At 65.0% G+C, this 6,176-nt stretch overlaps 1 protein-coding gene across 7 annotated transcripts in view; it reads right to left on the reverse strand.

The window, feature by feature from the left end:
• Positions 1 to 6,176, reverse strand: part of LSP1 (lymphocyte-specific protein 1) — a 42,552-nt gene that overhangs the window by 4,986 nt on the left and 31,390 nt on the right. For 2 of the 7 annotated variants that reach the window (XM_014533114.1, XM_005885933.2), the window contains exon 11: positions 4,490 to 4,933. The exons of 4 other annotated variants lie outside the window; for them this stretch is intronic. The gene's annotated coding sequence lies outside the window, so the exon portion shown is untranslated. Of the gene's footprint in view, positions 1 to 305; positions 429 to 4,489; positions 4,934 to 6,176 lie in introns of those variants that run through there. One more of the 7 variants, XR_314693.2, reaches the window with a different exon arrangement.

The following is a 6,176-nucleotide window of genomic DNA, read 5'->3' on the forward strand; positions in this document are numbered from 1 at the left end:
CCAGCCACCCCGCCCGGCGGCCATTCCTGGTGGCCTGGATACCCCGCCTGGGTGTCGTCTGTACAAATGGCGGCATTAGAGCCACAGCCACTCGAGCCCAGAGCCCCAGGAGGCGCCCTTCTTGGCCACTTTGTCTCCGATCCCTCAGCTCTCTCCAGCTCCAGCCTGAGGACCCTCCTCTCACCCAGGACCTTCCAGAAGGTTCCCTTCCTCCTCGGGCCTCCGCTGCCTGGTGGCATCCCAGTGTGCCCCTGTGGTTCTCCCGGCCGCTACACTTAGAATGGAGACTCCTGGGCCGTACCCACCTGGCTGAGTCTGGAGAAAGGGCTGCAGCTCCCTGTGGACAGGACCGGCTCGGGCGCTGCCCTCTCGGCCCCACACCCTTATGTTATAGTGACATTTGATCTTTCCCAGCAGCCCATTGGCCAAGGCTGGGTGGCCGGGGCCGTGCCCACGCGGGTCCCTTACCAAGTATAGGAATAGCCCAGGAGGAGGCCCAAGGAGGTGAGGACGGGGCGCGTCTGCTGAGGAGCAAGGGCCCTCCGCCCCCAGGAGGTGTCAGCTTCTATTTTTATGCCCCGACAGCAGGCACATTCTTAGTGGCTGAGGAGGATGAAGGAAGGGATTGGGTGGCCCCGGGGACACACAAGGGTTCTCCTTGGGCCAGCCAGGTGTGGGGTCCCCAGCCCAGGTGCCCCTCTGTTCCTGGTGACCGTGGGGTGCACATGACACAGTGCCCCGGCCCACCTACCGGCCCCTCAGAGGAAGCGGCCAGGGCTTGGAGACCCCCGTGGAGTGGAGGACCCCGAATCCTCAACGAGGCCCCCCTCGCAGGCAGGCCACAGCCAGGCCTGACCTGGTCCTCTGGGCACAGGCCACTGAGGTGTGGGGAGTATGCAGGTGAGAGGGACAAGCGACTGCTGGGCCTGGTACCCCCCGTCCCCAGGCCAGGGGCCATCCCTCTGCCGTCAGCCCAGAGCTCCCGGCCGGGCTCGGTGTGCCCCTCACAATGGGCTTGGCCTCGTGCCTGTGGGTCCCCCCTTTCTTTTCAGGACTCCAGGTGGCACCATCCAGCCAGCACACATCTCGCTCCGACAGCGGGCATATTCTTAGGGCACAGGGAGGCCACAGGTCCCCATGGCCCTGCCCCTCGAATTAGGGAGACCAAGGCACGGAGTGGGTGAGAGCAGCCTGGCACCTCCGTCCAGACCCTGGCTCAGGGAGACAGAGGAGGAGGCTGCCCTCTAGACCTTGGCGGCAGGGGTGGCAGGGGGACCTGCCTGGGAGCTGGCCTGCCCGGCCCTGCCCCACTCTGTGCCCACCCCGGGCCTCAGAGGCCCTTGGAAGGCTTTTGCTGCACCCACCCACCCCTGCAAGTTGGAGATAAGGCCCCAGGGAGGCAGGGACGTACCCGCGGTCCCTAGCCAGAGGCGGCAGGTGGAGGCCCTCCCTGCCCACCTCCCCGAGGGCTGGCAGTGGGGAGCCCCAGAGGCCGGAGCTGGGGGGACGTCCCTACCCTCCTGGGCGGAACTCTGGGCCCCTCTGGCCCGGTGTTCTCCCCTGCACCGGTCCAGGTCCTTGGTGGGCAAGGGTTTGTTGGGCCCCATGCAGCCCTGACCCTCAGCCATTTTGCACCCACTCTGCCCAGTGGGCTCTGTAATCCCTGAGCGGCCCCCTGCTGTCACCCCCGAGGTGGGGGTGCTTCCCTCCTCAGATGGGCTCCTCTCGCTCTGCCAACAGCCCTAGGACCTCCCCAAGCACCGTGGCAGGGACACGCACGGGATAGCGTTGGGGGCAGCTGGCTGTCTGTAGGCCCTGCTGGAGCGTGGCCTGGGAAGCCCCGTGCACCCAGGGAGCTGCCCGCTGCCCCTGCCCCATGCTGGGCCCAGGGGGCTCCCAAGGGCTGCACCTGCAGTGGCCCCGCTTGGCCCGCAGAGGAGGGTGGCTGCCCACACAGCGGCGTGGCCCCTGGCAGGTGCTCTCCGTGAGCGGGCTGAGCCAGGGCGCGGGCGCTGAGGTCAGAGGGACGGGACAGGTTTTATTTTGGGCATCAGCGACCTCCCCTCAGGCGCCAGGCCCGTGGTACGGCCGGACACACCAGCAGGCACTGCTGGCCGGGCGGCGGGACACAGAGGGCCTCCAACAGGTAATCCACACTCGTCCCTGGGCCTGGCTGGGCCGGGGTGGGCGAAGAGGGGGCAAGGCAGGGCAGGGCCTCAGGGGAGCTGGAAGGGCACTGAGGCAAGGGAAGGGGTGGCCCGGCCCGGGTTGTGGTGGCGACTGGTCTTCACTCCAGGAAGCGTGTGAGGGCTGACTGCAGGGCCTCCGCCCGGGGATGGTGTGGGGGGAGGGCTGAGCAGAGCCGGGGAGGGGCAGCTCCCAAGTGTCTTGGTGCCAGCTGTCCTTGGAGTGACCTTGGGGAGGGCAGGGGTCCCTAGATCTTGGCCCAGCCCCCAGTGTGCGTGGTTGGGGGTACTGGGGCCCGAGAGCCCTGAACTGACCTGGGTGCCAGCTGGGCTGCATCTGCCAGGCCTTGGGCTCCGGCTCTACCAGGCCCAGGTGCCAGCTGCTGACATGGCACTTCCCCATCCCCATGCAGCTGCCGCCCCACATGCCCGGGTGCCTGGGCGATCTACAGATCGGGCTCCTCTTCCTCCCACGCGTGGGCCCTGGTGCCCGGAGCAGGGGGGTGGGATGAGGCCTCTCAGGTAAGAGAACGGATGGTGGGGCCTCACTCTGGATGGATAATGGATGGATGCACAGACAGATAAGTGGATGGATGATGGATGGATGGATAGATGGGTGGATGGATGGATGATGGATGGATGGATAGATGGGTGGATGGATGGATGGATGGATGGATGAGGGGGTAGATGGATAGATGAATAGATGGATGGATGAGTGGCTGGGTGGCTGGGTGGCTGGCTGGCTGGATGGATAGATGGATGGACAGCCAGCTACCCCTTGGGCAGTGATCCCTCTGAACCTCTCGGCCTCAATGGTGGACAGGTTCTGACCCCCTGGTCCTGAGACACTCCAGCAGTGGGCATCAGCAATACTCAGACTGGGCCAGGTGTGGACAACCCTGACGGGCTGAGAGGGTCAGAGCGGTGTGGCTGGTTGCCTCCCTGGCACTGTCCACCCCACCTGCCTCTCTCCCCTTAGGTGGTCCACCTGGTCCTGGCACACTGCCCAGATGTAGACCTGTGCTGCCCCCGCTATCCTCAGCTCAGGCCCCATCCAGCTGCGGGAAGGGAGAGAACACCAGACACGGCCTCAGAGGTGGGCCAGAGTGAGAGAGGTGCCAGGACTTTTGAGTTTAACACTTCTGCGCCGACATGTTTACTCTGTCTTGGGAGGCTGGAAGATTTTGACCATGAAGACTTTAGCAACGGAGGCTCTGAGCAGAGCCAACCCAGAACACCCAGGGTCCAGGCCAAGGTCCTGCCAGCTCTGCAAGGGGCTCCCCGGACACGGAGGGCGCAGGGCCCAAAGTCAGGGCACGTGCAGGCCCAGTGAGAGGAGGGGGAGCAGGGTGGACCCCCCCTCCGCCTCCCACTTCACACGTGTCCACTCACCCACCCACCCACTTACTTTTATACATCCATTCTCATGACCACTGTCTATCTCCCTCCCTTCTTCTTTGTCATCATCCATCCATCTATACCCATCTTTCCACCCATGTATCTACCACCCACCCAGCCAGCCAGCCACTGTCTGGGCAGCATGTGTTTATCTGACCAATTCTTCTCCCATTTACTCTTCACACAGCCATTTCCTGCCCATCTACCTCTCATTCCTCTACAGGCCCATCCATCCATCCATTCATCCACCCATCATCTGCCCACCCATTCATCCATCTCTTCATGCACGTATCCATCCATCTGTCTGTGCATCCATCCATCATCCATCTGTCCATCCATATATCCACCCATCCATCCATCTATTCATCCACCCATCATCCACCCACCCATCCATTCACCTACCCATCATCCATCCATCCATCCATCCATCCATCATCCACCCATCCATCCATCCACCCACCCACCCACAGGTCTGTCTGTCCATCCATCCATCCATCATCCATCATTCAGACATCTGTCCATCCATCAAACCTTCACTGAGCAACTCCTGGGTACTAGGATGGGGCATGACCCCAAGGCAGGTCTTGTCCTCAGGGGGTGCACAGACCGGAGGGGCACACTGTTTTGGGTGCTATGAAGTTTCTCTCAGGCCCGTCAAGGGGGAGACATCACAGACACTCTGGAAGAGGGGGGCTGTCCCCCACCCATCATGTGTGCTGGGATTTAGGCCACCACACACCTCAGATCCAAGGGTCTAATCCCAGAAGCCACGGGACAGGACTGGGTGTCTGAATCCAGAGGCTAGAGGCCTGCGTCCCACCACCATGTCGGGGGTGGCCCTTGCCCCTCGGCCAGCCCTGCTCCCATGTCCCTCCCCCCAGTTAGTGAGCAGCGAAGGGCCAGCGTGTGGGGACAGAAAGAGCTTTATTGCACAAATGGAGGGGCTGCAAGCAGGAGGCAGGGAGGGACGCAGGGCCGGAGTGTCCTGCACAGGCATCGGTGGCTCCTGACGGGGATGTCCCCTGGCTGGTGTGCTCTCTGCACAGGACACCCCTGCCTCGTGGGGGTGTGGCCTCTGGGGATGGTCCCCTTAGCCAAGCACCAGTGAGAATCCCATTCCTCCCGGGCTGTGAGAGGCAGAGCCGGTGGGTCAGGGAGCGGAGGGGAGAGAGGCCGGAGGTCCAGGGACAGAGGTGGTGGCAGTGGCAGGTGTTGGAGGGTGTGGGCAGCCAGGCAGGCAATGGGAAGCGGCTTCTTCGGCAGGGCTGGGTGGGCATCTGGCTGGACTCCCCGGGAGCATGGGTGGGGAGTGTGGGGGGAGCCCCCAGCCTGCACCCGGCTCAGGACAGCTGAAACACAGGCGAGGGGGTGTTAGGCTGCAGTCCCAAGGGGCACCCTGCCCCACCCAGCCTCCAGCCCCGCTCTGGTGGCCACCCTGGCCTACCCACACCCCCTCCCACCAAGAGCAGCCCCTGCTCCAGTCTCTGCCTCCCCCTTGGAGGTCTGCTACCCGGACCTCAAGGCCCAGAGTATGTTGCCCATCACGGCTGGCCTGGCAGCCACCCGGCCGCCTCCCACAATCCACTCTGTCCTGGGGCTGAGCGCCGCCCCGCCCAAGAACTTCAACTTCACACATAGATCTGGGGTCCCTGTGGTTGCTGGGGTCCCAGCCTCTCAGAGGCAGACAGCAGCCCAGATTGAGCCCCCGGCAGACCCCTCCCCGGGCCCATCCACTCCTGCCTGGCGGAGCCAGCGGCCCCCAGGCCTCCCTCCTCCCCCACACCAGCGGCCTCTGGCTCGGCCCAGACACCATTTGTCAACGTCCTTGCTCGCACATGGCGCCCAGAAACCAGGGCGGGCGGCTTGGCCGGGACCACCCCAGCCAGGAGGTCTGCGGGAAGGTCCGTTTAGCACAGCTCAGCGAAAATTGCTCCCACCTCTAGGCCCCTCGACCTCTGATGATACAGCCCCTCACTCAGAGCCCCTGGCCGCCACCCTCACCGCTGGCTCGCAGCGGACGCGCCTGTGGTCGGGCCGGCGACGGCAGGGCGCCCCTCACGCGTGTGCGGGCGGTGCTCTTCCTGCCCTCACGGGCGCCCGGCCCAGCACGTGCCCCCCACTTGGAGCTGGCCGGTGGGTCTCCCGGCCCCAGCTGCGCTCCAGCCCTCGTTCATCACCCACCGGCGACGGGGCCCCTGTGGGCTCGTTCCTAACCCGAGTGACGGCACAGCCGCCCACACAGAGTTGCTGATGCAGACGGACGTGCCTAGAGCGCACCTGGCGGGGGCCCAGGGCTGGGAAGCAGGGCCCCGGTGGTCCTTCCGGACACGGAGGCGGGAGGGGCACGGGGGGGAGGAGGGCTGGCTGACGGCTGTCCCTCCCCACCCAGAGTGCAACCATGCTCATCTCTGCTGCCTCGACGCCCCCTGAAGCGGTGGGCCTGTGCCTCCAGGGGCCCCCTGCGCCCCCACCGCCACTGCTACCGAAGCCCGGGAAGGACAACCTGGTTCTGCAGAAGCTTCTGAGAAAGGCGGCCCGGAGAAAGGGGGCCGGGGGAGGGCCCTCGGCCCCCACAGGGGCGTTCCGCACCTC

The sequence above is a fragment of the Myotis brandtii genome, unplaced genomic scaffold (genome assembly GCF_000412655.1).
Source record: "Myotis brandtii unplaced genomic scaffold, ASM41265v1 scaffold940, whole genome shotgun sequence".
In the NCBI taxonomy this organism is placed as follows: Eukaryota; Metazoa; Chordata; class Mammalia; order Chiroptera; family Vespertilionidae; genus Myotis; species Myotis brandtii.